Below are 18,457 nucleotides of genomic sequence, written 5' to 3' on the forward strand. Positions count from 1 at the left end.
GGATGCTGGGGAGGGACTATTCATTAGGGACTGTAGTGATAGGACAAGGGGTAACGGGTTCAAACTTAAACAGCAGAGGTTTAGACTGGATATAAGGAAGAAATGCATTACTGTTAGGGTGGTGAGGTACTGGAATGGGTTGCCCAGGGAGGCTGTGAATGCTCCATCCCTGGCAGTGTTCAAGACCAGGTTGGATGAAGCCTTGGGTGATATGGTTTAGTGTGAGGTGTCCCTGACCATGGCAGGGGGGTTGGAACTAGATGATCTTGAGGTCCTTTCCAATCCTAACTATTCTATGATTCTATTATTCTATGATATTCAAGGCCAGGCTGGTTGTGTTTCTCGGCAACCTGATCTAGTTGAAGATGAACCCGCTCATTGGAGGAGTGTTGAACTTTGAGTGTCCCTTCCAACAAAACTATTCTACGATTCTATGATTCTATGTGTCATGGTTTAAACCAAGTCCCCCAACTCCCGGAGAGTTAGGAAGGAAAATCCAAAGAATGTAGCCCCCATGGATTGAGATAAGAATGGTCTTATAGCTAAGGTATAACATAAATCACTACTGCCACTACTACTACAAATAATAATGATACAGCAAACAACAAGTGAAGAGAATACAACTGCTCACCAGCCACCGACCCATAACTCACTCCACCCTGCCCGGCAGAGCACCGTGTGCTACCTCCTCCATCTTCCCCCCAGAGCTCCACCCCTCCATCTCTCTCTCCCAGTTGCATCCTGGGCATGACGTGCTATGGTATGGAATACCTCATTCCTGGTATGAGTCTGGGTCAGGTGTCCTGTCTCTCCTTCCTCCTGGCCTCCCCTCCTCCCCGGCAGAGCACGTGATCAGAAAAGGCATTGAACAAAAACACCCTCAAAACATGCTCGCTATTGAGCAATGGTTCCCAGCCCAGAAGTCAGAACACAGCACTGCACCAGCTACAAGAAGGAGAGAAAATGACTGCTACTGCTGAACCCATGGCACTATGACTGCACAGACATGATTATGCATACTTCTCACATGCCATGTAAAGAAAACAAACTACATATACACAAAATCATAATCAGGAACTACCCTCTATAGAAGAGCTATAGTTACTCTGAATTGTTTTGCATGCTTGATCGTCACAGGTGGGACAAAAGGAATTTGGATGTGTCAAGCTGTCTTCTTTCCTGTGGCATGTTACAGTCCTAATAGTTCTTTGGAATTATTTTGAATTTCAAGTGATAATATTGTCCAAACCGCTTTTTGTTCATAGCAGGGAAGACAAGCTGTTTTTAAGTATGGAGGAAGGAACTGAGGTGATAAAACTCAAAGAGTCATACAATTTGTGATGTTGGGGATATTTTTGTGTGTGTATGCGTTGAGTTCACTGATGAGTTTATGTCTAAAGCCTTGCATGTGCTCTCTACAGAAAGATGCTACAGAATTGAGGAATTCATGTGATTTACAAAATATAAGCAACTTACACTGTATACCACCTGGCATTGGCAAAATATTATGTCCTCAGGGTTCGTGAATTCTGAATAACATGAGTTGAGACATTTAGCTAGTAGTCAAACAATGGGTAGGATCTATAGTGGTTAAGGATGGAGCTTCAGAACTGGCAAAATGTGATTTAAGGCTAGAGCTGTGCATTTCTTGATCCTGTTTTGAACAGCACCTAATGACAAGCAAATGCCATTCATTCATATTAGTACAGGAATTTCCGTGGAGCTCCTCCTAATCTAAGAAAACAGAAGAACTGTGGGTAACAGAAAAGAGAAAACTTGATGCAAATTCTAAAATTCTAGTATTCTAGCCATAAACTTAAACGTGTCTTGGGAATCCTAGGGAAAGGAGTTCAAACAATGAGAAGAAGATAGGCTGCTGATAATTTTAATTTAGGGATCACAGTTTGAAATTACCTGTAATTTTTTTGTTGCAATCTACTTCTAAGTGATTGACCAAGCTGCTTTGTTAAGCTTCTATAATGTTAAGAGCAAAGTAGATCTGGGTAACCCTGAAGAGTTTAGGGCCATCTGTCTTCATAAAGGTATCAAATTTGAATAGATATGCAGAAGTTCCAGCAGAGAATCTGACTCAATAAGTTTGAACCACTCAGGCTGGACTGTATTATTCAGCAAGCTACAGGAAGCTAGCCATGGGTTTAGTTTTGCAAAATTTTACATTATGGGGAGAAAGTCCCTTTGACAGACACAAGTCAGTGTTTTTCCATCAAATAATGGATACCTGAAATACACCTAATTTCCCTTCCTACCTGTTGTGGTTTAAAACCAAATCTGCACAGTTCATTCACTCACTCCCCTCCTTGCTCCCCCAACTCACAGAGAGTTAGGAAGGAGAATCCGAAGAATGTAGCCCCCACGAGTTGAGATAAGCACAGTTTAATAGCTAAGGTATAACTTAAATCACTACTGCCACAACTACTACAAATAATAATGATAAAGCAAATAAGAAGTGAAGACAATGCAACACCTCACCAGCCACCAACCCATAACTCACCCCACCCTGCCCAACCGAGCGCTGACTGATACCTCCTCCATCCCCCCAGAGCTCCAGCCCTTCCGCGCCTCTCCCGATTACATCCTGGGTATGATGTCCTATGGTATGGAATACCTCTTTGGCTAGCCTGGGTCAGGTGTCCTGTTTCTCCTTCCTCCCGGCCTCCCCTCCTCCCTGGCAGAGCATGAGCTCAGAAAAGGCCTTGGACAAACCAAGCATTTGAGCAGTAACTCAAAACATACTTGCTATCAGCAACTGTTCTCAGCCGGAAAGTCAAAACACAGCACTGCACCAGCTACCAAGAAGGAGAAAAATGACTGCTACTGCTCAAACCAGGACACTACCCAACTGAGCAAACTTCACAGTTTCCCCATGAGCATTCTTAGATAGGACTACTGCTGAGTTAAGGCCTATCTACTTAGACTACTATCATAATTAATTTTACTGTGATTTGAAATACTCTGTGTCTGTATATAAATATATATATAGATACATACACGAAGCTTTTCAGTGACTGAAGTATCACGTTTGTGCATGAACCCCCACTTTAACATTAACATTATATTAAAGTTCTGGAGTAGAATGCAGTATAATGTAAAAGTATTTGCCCATTGAAGGCTGCATGACTTGAGTCTGTACTAGGTGTCTGCAGAGTAGGACAAATGACAAATGTAAAATATTAGCTATAATGGATAGCTAAACAATTCAATATTTTATTAGTCATTTCAGAGTTCCTTTTTTTATTCAAAAGATGATGACTGGTGAGGTCTTGAGAAAGTAAAATACAAACCAGTTTTCTGTGTTACTTGATCAATTCTTAGTCAGGAGCATATTATTAAAATACTCTGTCCATGAAGAATGCACATTTCTGTTCTTCACTGCTTTATTGTCAATAAGTTTAGTGAAATTTCATGAAAGAAGACTTTGGTCCCTGGCATTTTTCTGTTTGTTGACAAACATACCTCTATCGCACAGACCTGTTATTGGAATCAGGTTTTTTGAAATAAATACTGATGTTTTCCTTATAGCATGAGTTCACATTTGGATGTAGAAACACAAAAAGGAAAAGAGCAGGCAGAGCACTTTAATTCTTTAAAAAGAAATAGTAGATGTGCTAGGAAAAAAAAAATATTTTTTTTTCAAAGGAGAAGAATATCTTCCATATCATATCCATATTCATCCCATTAAAAAAGCTAAAAGTCTAAGGAACTTTAGCTTTCACTTGAATAGTTTAATCAAATTTCCTGCAGCTAACAAGTAGTTTCAGGATAATTTCAAACTGGTTTGCATAGAATTTTCCACAATTTTAATAGACTGCTTTGCTTTACCATGAGTACAAAATACAGATATAGATACAGGCTAGGCACAACTTAGGCAAAACTAAAATGTTTTCTGGGGCGTGTTTTGCATTATCTCCATAAAACAAATCACAGCAATTAAAGGTATGACTTTCACACCTACACTCATGCTATGCCTCAAAAATGTAGCTGAATTGCTACATAATTTAGGAAAAAAAGATCTTGTATTTCTTTCCTGCATTAATCTGCATCTCTGGTACCTTCTTTTTTGAGTGAATTACACATCTTCAACGTTGGCCTTTCACAATGCTCTACAATAGTGTGATGCATCTGGCTTACTATTAAATCAACTGTCACCATCATTTTTTATCCAAATTTTTCCAAAATTCTATCAACTCTGCACTTACTTAACACCTGAATCAACTAACTGTGGTCACTATTACAGCTTTATTATATTGTTAAAATAGCACAGGTATTTTAAAATCAGTATGAGTGAAATTTTAATACAAGTTGAAAGAGCAATTTAAATTTACCCAGTTATTATATTTTATGCCAGCAAGAAAAGAAAGGAAAATAATTAAAAGCAAATTCTGAAAACAAGTAATTTATTAAAAAAAACCCCACAAACCAAAATTAAATTAAATCATTAACCAGATCTAATATCTATGAAATCTCTCTAGAAACATATACCGATGAAAAATTGCAAATCTTCTATTGTGTTAGGTCAGTGATACCTGTAATGCAGCATTAGGCTCTCAGAAGTGGGAGATGCTATCTAGGGAGAGCAAAATCATGTGGTGTCAGTTCCACTCAGATTCACCAGAACAGGAAAGGTAAAAGAGCATGTCCCTGCCCATGCTAGCTGCTTGTGAATTCACAGGGTAAGAAGTTGGGAACATGCTGATACTTTCTGTTTCAACATCTTTGTCAACAGTTTCAAGATCTTTTTCATTGCATAAGGAAGCATTTTCTTTTGTCTGTTTTGAGCAGATATCCGTACAACTTCCGCCTACTTCTAGTACTGTGAGGTTTGGTGGATAAAAGGTCTGTGTTCATCTTAATCTTCATGATTCTGTAAATTTTGATCAAATCTCAGTGCTGTTGACCTTCTTCTCTCCAAACTGAAGAATATCAGACATTTCAGTTGTTCCTCTTAGTCAACAGCTGTTCTATACTAGCTATTTTGAGATTTGTGATATAGCTCTTCATCTGAATCTGCTTCAGATGTGTTTTAACTGGTTCTCCTTTCTAAAAATAGGACACTATCCAGCAAAAATTCAAAACTTTGTAAAAAAGACAAATATGTTACATATGTCCAATTATAAATTGCATTTGTATTTACATATGTAATAACAGGAAATTTTAATGGAATTAATCTCCTATGTCAAGAGCTGACTTCCAGCGAATGATGGTTGGCAATACTTATCTTTTCTTTAATTCTCCACTGATCTAATTCCCTCTCCATTTCTCCATTTTCTAGGATCCAGAGATGTGTAAAACCTGGGAGTAGTTCCTGGATGCATAAACTGTCCTTCTCTTTTTTTTTTTAATATAATATATGTAACTTTAAATCCTTCAACACAATCAGAATGGCAGAATAAGAGCAATTTATACATGTTGATGGTCAGTAGGGGACGCTGACTTTTTTTGTTTGTTTCTTAATTTACTGTTTATAAGCTTGCAGGAACACAAGGAACTTTTACCTGGGAAGCCCACTAGAAGTCCTGGCATATGGCAGAAGCGAACCTACCCCAGAGACAGAGTCCAGATAGGATGCTTACCCCCCTGCAGATACCCAAGCTATCTCTTAGGTGAAGCCTTGAGGTGCCCCTTGTTTAGTGACTGCCAGCACACTCAGGCAGATATCTGCCTCTGATAGTTGGGCTGTGGGACACACTGGGGAGAGTACCTGCCTTCAGGCACAGACTCAGTGGCCAATAAGATACTGATGCCAGCCATATGCACACATCTGTCAGGTTACATTACATATACATGGTTAGACATATCCTAACAGGTACCTCAGGGATCAAGCTTGAAACCTTTTTTTCTACTGGTGCTCCCAAAATTATTAGTAGTTTAAATGACTCCTGAAAGTGCCTACAGGGGAACAGTCATTCAAGTGTAGTGAAGAATGAGATGCATCTTTTGTCTGTTTTGCTATTTCCTCCATGAATGCACTTTGAACTGCCAGAAACATTGTGTACATAGAATCATATAATAGTTTACTTTGAATTTTGGGTGGCACAATCTGTATTTCTTTTTCCCCATACCATCATACATGCCTTTAATTAAAGGAAGTGCAATTATTACATGGGATTTTTTCACTCCTTAATCCTTGCTTAAGGTTACAATTGAAAATGGAGTAAAAGCATAGTTTTATTGCAAAATCATATAAAACAGACTTAAGATAGAAAATTGGAAAGTTGGACTTGGAATGCAGCAAAAGCAAGGATAGTGATTTTCATGTGATTATTCTATTAAAATAGAAGCCATATAAAATTGAATTTTAAGTACTTATTAAGAAGAGTAGAAAAATATTTTAAATAATTTTAAATTGTGTATAAATTTATTATTTTTAATATTTTATTAAAATATATATTTGTTCAAATACATTTGAAGTGCTAGAACAATGCCTGTTTGATTGCATTCATTCAAAAATAAAACTCAAAGATACTGCAATGTCGCAAATACGCAGTACACTCGCTATTAAGAAATAGAGCTCTAATGGCTCAAGCAAGAACAAGTATATAACCACAGTACACCAAAAACGTGATTTCTACTTAGTTTTCTTTTTATTTTCTTCTCCAATAAATACTTTTTGATAAGTATATTACTTCATATTTAATTACTAATGAAAATATTTTTCCATGAATGACTTTTCTGCCACTATCTTGCTATCACACATCTGTAATAAACTTTTTAAATGAACCTCTTTAAATATAAACCTCACCTTTTGTGTTTGCGTCAGTCTGTTAGGGTTCCGTCTTCTACCAAATGTTAATCTTCCTACAAAAAAATGTAGCACACAAGTGCTGCTCAAAAGATGAATGGTACATGCTAAGTTTTCTGGACCTTCTGTCTATTTGAAGCTGAAAGGATCAAAGGCCTCAAGCATGAGAGAAGTTTGTGTGGATAAGTACTTTGGGGAGAAGATCAGAGCAGAACAGAAAGCTTAGTCAGTGTTCTGCATCTAATCTGAGAAGCTTTTTAAATATGCAAGCATGTATTAGATCACCATAAAACACTGAAAAGCACAATATGGCAACTGTAGGAAATACAAGGACAAAAAGAAAACTAAAGAGCCAGCTATAACTAAAATCTCTGGAATGCATAGGTAATTGTATATAAATAGATTTACTTTTAGTAGAGAAAATTTAAAAAATGATGGACAGAAGAAAGGAATGAAATTAAAATGTAAATGTGATTTTATTCTTAAAGTGTGCCATTTGCCTTCATCTTCATTTTGTAAATACACTTCTATGGGGTTGCAACTAGTGCCTGATGAGAGTGGAACACACAGAAATTACTCTTTTTTCATAAGCAACCAAAGTCACATGTGCCATAGTCATGCTAGCTACAACTGTCATGTGAGCAAGAGGAGCCCTTCTAATAGAGAAAGAGATTCTGGAAACACCACAAATACCAAAATGTCACACTCTGAATTTAGTTATAAACACACCCACAGACTAGGAAACAGTACAACTGAAATTCTTTCTCAGTAACTCCATTTTCCACCTGTAGCACTTATTAATGTTTCCTTCATTGGGTAGAGAGGTTTAATCTGTTTAATCTGACTGAATTCCAGAAAAATACTCATGTGGACAAACGAAGTATAACTAGCTTGGAGGAAAAACATATGTTTCACTACTTATCTTTGGCATTTAATCTGTTCTGGCTTACCCTGAACGATACACTAAGAATTGCCCAGTGCTTACAAAGTTTGTGTGCAACTAGTGAATACATATTTTTGAAAAAGGTTATGTAATGCCTTTATCTCTCTAAGTATCACATATATGAATCTACTTGTATATATATATATGTGTATGTATTTATACTATGTGCTTGAATGCCAGCTTCCTGAAACACATTTTGTGATTTCAATAGAATTTGAATTCATATTTACATTATTTAAAACCATAGATATAGTGGCAAATATTCATAAACCTAGACTCCAGTGTCCAATACTTCTTACTGGGGAGGACATGAAACCCATGAAAAGAGAATAGAGTGTACTTCAGTGTTCAATACTGCATTTTTAACACAGGTGACTGGGATATAGGTGTGCACAGAAAATATAGCTCTAGACATTTTTCTCCTGGCACATGTATGAAATTCCTATTGACATTGACAAAGAGGAGAATTTAATCTACTATGGACAGAACAATGCATTAAGAAGTCATCACTTTAAATGAAATCACACATGGCTATTTAGCTGTGACAGTTTAGAAAAGAATATGTCCTATTTCAGCATCTCTGAAGAGGGAAAGCATGTGTCATATTTCAGCATGCTGATCTGAACACAGAGTGTGACAACATTGGCAGCAGATGTCTTTGTATTCCCTTCCAAACTATAATCTCCACAATAAATTATTAAAAATCTTATCTGTTCTGAGAACACTGCAAAATAAGAATAGCAAGTTCTTTTTTCAATTCTATCTGACTCAGGAATTTTTCATAATTTTAAACATGTTTAAATGCTGCAACATTTGCACAGCTACTTTTACGGTATCAGTAACGTTCTAGCAGAATCCCATCATGATCTTCAGTAATCACTCTTGAAAAAAATAGGCTCTTCTAGTTAATTTCTGTAATGTTTTCAGAGCTAACAGAAATTTACTTTGTTAAATAAAATTTAAATTAATTAACATTGTTACATTTTTTCTACACTATTTACTGAAGTAGAACCCACATACAATACCAGATATCAGAAAAACAACAATCACTCAACTGTGCAATGAGCTAATAGATGTAATCAGAATTGCCACCCAGAGAAAGCCAGTGAAATAAAATATGGGCAAGAAAAAATGTGGTATTTGCCTAGAATTAGAAAGCTAAGGTCTTTGCAAAGAATGTAAATGGTTTCACTATTATGTGAACACTCAGATTTTATGTTTTACTGGAGCGACAGCACAATCCAGAGCTCACAGATAAGCTCACAGATAAGTGCAGGAGTACAGATTTAACGTTGATTTAAAGGTAAGAATATGAGCTAGCAAACAAAACCACTATTTTTTTCAATGGCAATCTCTGTCTTGGAACAGCTACTGGAAGAGAATAAAAGAGAAAGAACATTAGTACACACTCTAATCTCCCTATTCTCAATTAGACGATGTTTGGAAAGAAATAATCTAACAAGGTTAATTTGAAAAATTGCAGAAGATTCTGTCAACATACCTTCAAAAGAATGATTCACAAAAAAGCCGAGTAAAGCTAGTTATGGCAAATAACCTAAAAATTGAGGAAGGAGGAGAAAATATGTTACATAATTTTGCTATGGAAACACATATTAACCAATGGCTGGACAAGAGTGTGACTCTTCAGTTAGCTCAAATCTGTAAAAACTGAATACAAAGAATCATCAATTTGACTTCTAGGCTAGGAGGCCTGTCTCTCCTCTAATCTCACTGTGTGCCTCTCCTATTGAATTATGAAATCATAATTCTCTGGAAAGCGTCTCTGAATATTCACAGGGTATCTACTCATTCCCATGACTTCCTATGGCAGCTGCCTCCTCTGTTTTGAAGATATGATGGTGAAACTGCTCACTGGTTGGGAAGCAAACAATTTTGAGCACAATCATTCCTGCTTTTCAGAATGAAATAATTTTGGCTTTCATCAAAGATTGATGGACAGACAGTAAAGACAGATAGTAAAGGCGTTCATAAGCCCAAATAAACATCTATAACATTCCACCTTTCAGCTGAGATTTCTTATTTTAGGTGTTTAGATAGAATTAAAAAATCTGGCCAGACATAAAACAACAGGAGAGCAAGAATAGGTATAGAAATCTGTTCTCTTTCAAAATGTTTGAGAAAATAGGGCTGTTCAGCCTGGAGAAAAGAAGACTGCATGGAGACCTCATAGCAGACTTCCAGTATCTGAAAGAGGCCTATAAGGATGCTGGGAAGGGACTCTTCATTAGGGACTGTAGTGATGGGACAAGGGATAATGGATAAAACTTAAACAAGGGAAGTTTAGATTAGATATAAGGGAGAAATTCTTTACTGTTATGGTGGTGGGGCACTGGAACAGCTTGCCCAAGGAAGCTGTGAATGCTCCATCACTGGCGGTGTTCAAGGTACAGCCTTGGGTGACATGGTTTAGTTTGAGGTTTTTCTGCCCATGGCAGGGGGGTTGGAACTAGATGTTCTTATGGTCCTTTCCAGCCCTAACTATTCTATAATTCTGTTATTCTATGATTCAGTGTTTATTTGCATGTTTTATTATGGCCATCTTTAAAAATCAGAACTTCAAAATCTATCACAGTAGAAAAATACTACAAGGAAGAAAAATCTTTAACCTAGGAGGTTTTATTAGTAATTATTAATTTAATTGATTAATAATATCTGTTGGATTATGTGATAAAGGCCTGTCTTGACATCCACAAAGGAGCTGGGAACTATCACAGCAGGTGAGGGTACCTCAGTCAAAGGAACAAGCTCCTGCCTCAGCCCTCCCAAGTTAGGAGATGCGTTGTGAGTTGTGGTGTGTATGTGTTTATTTGTGCATGTATGTATATGGATATGTGCATATGTGTATTGTACAGGTATGCCTACTAGGAACACATCTCAAACTCACTGCTGGCTGGACCTGGGGGATGGAACTGTCATAGCCTCGCTTCTTTTAGGACACAGGATTCAGCATCTTCCTAACTCTATAACTGTGTGTTTCTGCCTAAGCTACTTAATGAATTACTGACATGTTATACACCTCTAAATCTAAAACTTGTAAGGATTTGGCAGTGTTGACTATTCACCCATGCAAAACTCCAGTGCAACTGTGTTTGAATTTAGCAATTATAATCATATATGCAAATGGAGCAATGACACATGGTAGAGCACCTACAGTGCATATATAGTTCCTTTCAGTATTTTTTTAGCAAATGTTGTAAAATCATATAAAACATTTACAGGTGAAAATTAAGTGCCTGCCATTTTGAATGTTAGGTTTTCATCTTGTCATCAAAACTGTCACCTTAGGGTGTTCCTTGGTTAGCTAGGGATAAGAAGTGGAAGAATATACTAGTGCCACTGAAGTCTGATAAAGTATTTATAGTGCTAAACAATATAATGTAAAAAAAAACCCAAAATTTTTCTTTGTGAAGCTGAGACATGACTTACAAACACATTGTACATGATAATAGAAATCCCTTTGAAAGAAGTGGAAAATGCTCAGAAACGTAGAAGTTCAAATTAACATACTTTGGAAAACCCAAAATTCTGATGTAATTTTATTATCAACTACTATATTTTCTTATTAGCAAATCAGAAAGTTTTTGTAAGGAAAAGTAGTAGCAGGTGTTGTAATTTTAGAGGATACAGAAAATGAAATTATACCTACACTTTTCTGGAAGCAAACCAGACTGCTTCATTGTTATAGAATCATAGAATAGTTAGGGTTGGAAAGGACCTCAAGATCATCTAGTTCCAACCCCATCCCAAAAGCAGGGACACCTCACACTAAACCGTGTCACCCAAGGCTTCATCCAGCCTGGCCTTGAACACCGCCAGGGATGGAGCATTCACAGACTCCCTGGGCAACCCATTCCAGCACCTCACCGCCCTAACAGTAAAGAATTTCTTCCTTAGATCCAATCTAAACCTCCCCTGTTTAAATTTCCACCCATTGCCCCTTGTCCTATCACTACAGTCCCTAATGAATAGTCCCTCCCCAGCATCACTGTAGGCCCCCTACAGATACTGGAAGGCTGCTATGAAGTCTCCATGCAGCCTTCTCTTCTCCAGGCTGAACAGCCCCAACTTTCTCAGCCTGTCTTCATACAGGAGGTGCTCCAGTCCCCTGATTATCCTCGTGATCCTCCTCTGGACTTGTTCCAACAGTTCCATGTCCTTTTTATGTTGAGGAAAGCAGAACTGTACACAGTACTCCAAGTGAGGTCTCAGAAGAGCAGAGTAGAGGAGCACGATCATCTCCTTCGACCTGCTGGTCACGCTCCTTTTGATGCAGCCCAGGATACGGTTGGCTTTCTGAGCTGCAAGCTCACACTGAAGTTGGCTCATGTTCATTTTCTCATCAACCAACACCCCCAAGTCTTTCTCTACAAGGCTGCACTGAATCTCTTCTCTGCCCAACCTGTAGCTGTGCCTGGGATTGCTCCCACCCAGGTGTAGGACCTTGCACGTGGCATGGTTAAACTTCATGAGGTTGGCATCAGCCCACCTCACAAGCGTGTCAAGGTCCCTCTGGGTGGCATTCCTTCCCTCCTGTGTATCAACGGAACCACACAGCTTGGTGTCATCAGCAAACTTGCTGAGGGCGCACTCAATCCCACTGTCCATGTCACCGACAAAGATGTTAAACAAGACTGGCCCCAACACCGATCCCTGAGGGACACCACTCATACCTGTCTAGTTTCTCTTTATGAAAGATCATGCAAATAGTTTTGATACTTTAATGACAGCTGATGCTGTTCAGTTTGGTACAGAATTAAAATCTGATTATATTTTCGTTTTTCTGAAACAAATACTAGATTTGGCAATAGAGGGTCTTTGACAGCAGAAGCAGTTGGGCAAGATCATTTAAGCTGGAAAAACATGTGGAAAATATCTGTCATTATTGGAGTTCTGCCTTCATGCTTCACTTTGTCTAGGCGGAGCATAAAGCTATATAATCTACAGAAGGATGGAAAACCTAAAAAAAATGAAAACAAATCAATCATACCTTTTGATATTCACTATTTAAATTCTGTTTGAAGTGGATAGCCCAAGTCTGATTTTTTTTATGAAAGTCTTACATAGGTAATAAAATTTAAAAAGCTAAAAAAAAAAAATCTATAAGGAACTAAGCAGAACAATTTAGGATCTTTTTGCTTTGAGTAAACCTCAAATTATCATTGAGCATAAGTTACAGAAAATGAAAATCAGATTCAATTGAGGATTTAAAGTAGTTTAAAAAATGGTTTATTCACCAAACTAGGATAAAATTCTAACCTTGCTTACTTAAGCAACACATTCTTTTAATACTCACAAATAAGGTAGTAAGGTAGGGTTTACTAATTTACAAAACTATACATGATCCTGAAACATGGGAAAATTTAACAGAACTTCCATTTTTTGGACTACTTGGAATTACAGATATTTTTACTTTATCAAAGTAATTTTACTTTATCAAAGTAATTGATACTTTGCTGGTAGATGTAAGGATTCTTTAGCTCATGGTAAGTCAGTAACTGACTGTCCTGGTTTGAGCAGTAGCAGTCATTTTTCACCTTCTTGGTAGCTGGTGCAGTGCTGTGTTTTGACTTTCCGGCTGAGAACAGTTGCTGATAGCAAGTATGTTTTAAGTTACTGCTCAAATGTTTGGTTTGTCCAAGGCCTTTTCTGAGCTCATGCTCTGCCAGGGAGGAGGGGAGGCTGGGAGGAAGGAGAAACAGGACACCTGACCCAGGCTAGCCAAAGAGGTATTCCATACCATAGCACGTCAAACCCAGGATGTAACCTGGAGAGGCGCGGAAGGGCTGGAGCTCTGGGGGGATGGAGGAGGTATCGGTCGGTGCTCAGTCGGGAAGGGTGGGGTGAGTTATGGGTTGGTGGCTGGTGAGGTGTTGTATTGTCTTCACTTCTTATTTGCTTCATCATTATTGTTTGTAGTAGTATTAACAGTAGTGATTTGTGTTATACCTTAGCTATTAAACTGTGCTTATCTCAACCCGTGGGGGCTACATTCTTTGGATTCTCCTTCCTAACTGTCGTGGTTTAAATCAAGTCCCCCTACTCCCGGAGAGTTAGGAAGAAGAATCCAAAGAATGTAGCCCCCACGGACTGTGATAAAAACGGTTTAAACTAAATCTGCACAGTTCCCCCTCTGTTTCCCTTCCTCCCCCCCCCCCCCCATCTTCCCACTCCCGGAGGGATGGGAAGGAGAGCCGGAGGGATACAACTCCCACGGATCGAGGTAAAATCAGTCCAGCAATCAAGGTATAACAGAAGTAACTACCGGTACCAATAACAAATCAATGTTAGAGGAGACAAACAGAGAGAGAGAATACGATACCACCCGCCGCCACGAGGCCAGCAGCCGGAAGCCCCAGAGAGAGCTTCCTGTTGCCTCCCCGAGCTCAGCCCGGCGTGTTAACTCCTTCCCTCCCGGCCAGCTTCCAGTCCCCTCCCCAAGCAGGACGTGCTGTGGTATGGAATACCTCCCCGACTAGCCCAGACCAGGCGCCCTATCTCTCCCTCGTCACTGGCAGAGCATGAGCTACTGCTGAACCCATGACACTAACTCTCTGGGAGCTGGGGGAGCAAGGGGCGGGAATGAGTAACGAGCTGTGTGGACTTGGTTTAAACCACGACACTATCCCAGTAATGCTGTTCTAAACTCGTAATTTCAGGACACAGCTAAAAATAAATAAATAAATAAATAAATAAATAAATAAATAAATAAATAAATGTATATCCTTAACTTCATCAGAAAGTTCTGAAGCCTTTGGGTATTCCCATCATTAATGGGGCTATTGAAAAATCTAAAAAATCTGAAAAATCACTACACCCTATCTTTTGTTCTAGTCTCCGATGTCTATCCTGGTGCACTACCGTCAGATGAGTATTAACTTCCAATTTTGAGAGCAGTTGGCTTAGGGGGAAAAAAAGTTACAAAACTTTAAATATCATAAGGTTTAAAAAAGAAGACCCATTTTTAGCAGAACTATGAACTCTGCTTAGTTTTTTAAATTTCTCTTGAAGTTCTCCATCATTTTCATGCATTCTGAATCAGATCACAATTGCTTCTTGTTGCGCTCAACCATTTGTCTGAATGTTACCACTATAACATCAAAGAGGCTTTGAAGTTCACAAGAAGTCTCAGTTCTGTACATCTATTTGGTATATATGTGATAATCCTAACTTAAGTTTGCTTAAGGTTTTGGTTTTTAAATTTTACAAGACTTGGGTGAGAAAGAAATTTCTTTTCCCAAGGATCTTAGTTCATTTTTATCATTAGAACAAGAACTAGAGCTTGATTAATATAAAACAACGATTCAGAAATTTAAAGAACAATTTTAATAATAATAGATTTGTAAAGGCTTAATAAAACTTTATAGCATGTAAATTAAGAGGAAGTATTTCAACTGCAAATGCCTTAAAATTGCAAGAACCACCAAGGATTTATTTAAATGAGATCACTCCTACTTCTCTTTCCTACATAGAGGGAAATTCAATGACTGCTATCAGAGGTATTTCTGAATTTTTTTCTTAATAATAGCAGAGTAAGGCTTCTGAAGTTGCATAGCAAAATAACCAAGGACCTGAGAGAACTGAATGATTCAGTTGCTCTTTCACTCTTTTTTTCTGTCAACACAGAGTCTCATTCAAATAATTTATTTGAAAAGTCATGGAGTGTGCTCACTTATCCATTTCTTAAAAGATGAGTAAGAATACAAAATAAATTTCAAAACACCCTTCATAATTACAATACATTTTGCAAGAAAATATGCAGAATCTAAGAATCTGTAAGGTTACCATCTCCTCCTTTCTACATACAGTCCAACAGGAATGCCCAAAAAGGCATTTTGTTTTGAAATTTCTGGTATCAAGTATTAAAAGAGATTCTGTTTTTCTTTATCCTAAATAAAGTATATTCTTCTGTTATTGTAACAACTGGTTTTAGAACAGCTGACTAGTCAGATAGAATAATCCACTACTTATGTATTACCCTGATTCTGGTTGCTTGTATTTTCCCCTAACTTCCCATATGCCTTATCTTCAACTGTTTCAAATTTAGGTTTTGTTTTGGTTTTTTTGTGTGTGTGTGTGTTTGTTTTGTTGGGTTTTTTTCCTTCCAGTAACTTTTTCCTTCAGTGACTTTTTCCAGGAAACACTTCCCCCAATAAAGAGGTTTTGTCTAATATTAATACTACTCAAACATTAACATCATGCAGTGATTAACAGAAAACTCAGAGATCATTTGTGAACACACATGTACTCCATGTTACTCAACATGTACTGGAGAAGCTGCTGGTAATCCAACTAGGATTAGGACAGAGCTATGTAATTCCTCATTGCTGCAGACAACAGCCTGAGCTACCATGTGTGGGTTTCAGTGATTTCAGGTGGAGTTAGTTCTGAGAACACAAAAAATATCTGCAGGGGCAGGTAAGCTGTAACAAACAAAAGGGATAAAATTACCTTTCCATTGACAAAGGATAAATAGGAACAAATGGCTGTGGAACAGTGGAAGAAATTAGTAATATAGATTTAAAAGGCACATTACATGAAGTGCAAAGCCTCCTTTTCCTTTGCTCTTTACTTATATACCACCTCCAACCAGTCTATAGGCAAGGCAGCCTTCCCATCTGTCATTCCCTCCTATGCAAACACACACTAACTCATGAACACCTCCTTTCCTTTCTCTCCTGCTTTTCTGCACATTTTTTACTTTGTGCCTTCCTTTTCTTAAACTTCTGCCTCACATACACTGCTTTTAAATCAGCCTTGTCGTTTCTGTTTGTCCCTTCAGTTTCTGTCCCTTAGTGTCTTCCCTGCTCTAATTCAGCATTTTGTCTATGGGCATATGCCACTAGAGAATTTAGCAACATCTTCTTGAAATAAGTTTAGATGGACTCCTTTCCACAAAAACTGTTAACCTCTTCAACACCACCCACTCATCTTGCCATGGGGTTTAGAGTTGGGACACTGAAATTACCAGCCTGTCGCTGGTGCTATTGGTTTCAAGGAAACAAAAGGGTATTACAGAAAAAGTGGGGGTTCTACATGAGCAGCGTGTATTATTTTTTTTTGCCAGACTGAAAAAAAACACTGTGCCAGCAGGGAGCACATAGAGGCTCCTGATAGAAGCTGTTGGCCTTTTCCTCCAGGGAACAGGAACTTGAACCATTACTTGTAAGCCACTTTCCTAAAGAAACAGAATTCCACGGTCATTCCTCATGGCTACCTCTGGACAGTTGCCAAATTTGCAAATTGTCAGACTCCTGGGGGTTAGCATTTCAGGACGGTAAGTGGTGGAGGTATCCATGGTGGTGCTCAGCAGGAAGATGGATCTGGTACAGGAGCAAGCAGCCACATGCCCATGACACAGGCAGCTCCCACTAAGGTTAAACTCTCCTGCTACAAAAAAAAGTTATACATCAGTTTTACTCTTCTTTTGCAGGGGTTGGTGAAGGATATTATTTATAGAAGCAGATGTTTTTTAGATAAGCAAATGGAAAGGTGCAAGTGCAGTGAAATTGTCATATCTTTTTGACCATATGAGTACTTTCTTGGTTACTGTAATATTTTATCTTGTTAAATAGAAAAGACATTGAAAACAAGAAAACTCTGAATCTCTTTTATAAGAGGAGAAGAAAATAAGGAACAGAGCAGGGTGTTAGTTGGACAGTGACTGCAGACAATGCCCTCAAAGCCATAATGCAAACAACAGCCAGGCTTATGGTTTTAACCTTAACTTAGTAATTACATGTACCCTTGTACACTTAGAGCTTCATTTAGTAAATGAAGACTTCGAACTCTTTTGAGATGTTTCAGTCAGACTCACACAAAACCCCTCCTTTCCCTCTTTTTTTTTTGTTTTTATATATTTATTAGTCATCTGAAGAAAAATTTTGGACAAAATCATACCACATCAAAATGTGTTGTATTTCACACATAAGGAGAAATAATATTAAAAAAACTAACAACAACACACAAACCAAAAAAACCTAAAACAACCAAAAAACCACATCAAAAACTCAATCACAAATGCATATCTTCAGCTCATCTTAAATTGCACTTAACCTTTTAACGCATATATATTCCTTTACAAAAGTAAGAGCATTTGTCAAAAAAGTCTAGGAGTAACTCATAAGTGGGTAACTCAGCTCCTGACAAACCAATGTATGTTTATTTTTCATGTAATGAGAAAAAAAGTTTATCAGAAAGATGGAACTGTTTCTGTATTAAAAAAAAAAAAACTCTCAGAAAATTGGGAGTTCTTCAGTTTGGAAAATCAGCTAAGAGACATAAGCAAAGGCTGACATATCAGAACTGTGTGGAAAGGAAAAGGGAGGTAGTTTTATTCACTATTTCTCACAGTGAAAGAAAGAACAATCATAAATTATCACAAGACAGCAAACATAGACCAAACCTACAGAAATTTTTCTCTGCTTCCAAACCCAGAATCTACAGAAGCAATCGAAGACTTTGCTGCAGGGGCTGCAGGGGCAAAAAATGTAAACAAATTCAGAAAGTAAGTTGATAAATTCTTGGAGATCTGGTGAATGCTATTACAGATAATACTCCAGATATAGACTCTGGATCAGAAAGTCCCCAAACTTGTCTCTGGGAAAAGTATGATAATCTCCTCATTCACTGATTCCTGTCAGCAGGAATGTGACACAGACTAATTTCTATTTCCTTTGATCCAGTATTTTGACACTTACGCACTTTTCAGAGATACTAACCACCTCTTGGCTTCG

Source organism: Melopsittacus undulatus, chromosome Z (genome assembly GCF_012275295.1).
Source record: "Melopsittacus undulatus isolate bMelUnd1 chromosome Z, bMelUnd1.mat.Z, whole genome shotgun sequence".
In the NCBI taxonomy this organism is placed as follows: domain Eukaryota; kingdom Metazoa; phylum Chordata; class Aves; order Psittaciformes; family Psittaculidae; genus Melopsittacus; species Melopsittacus undulatus.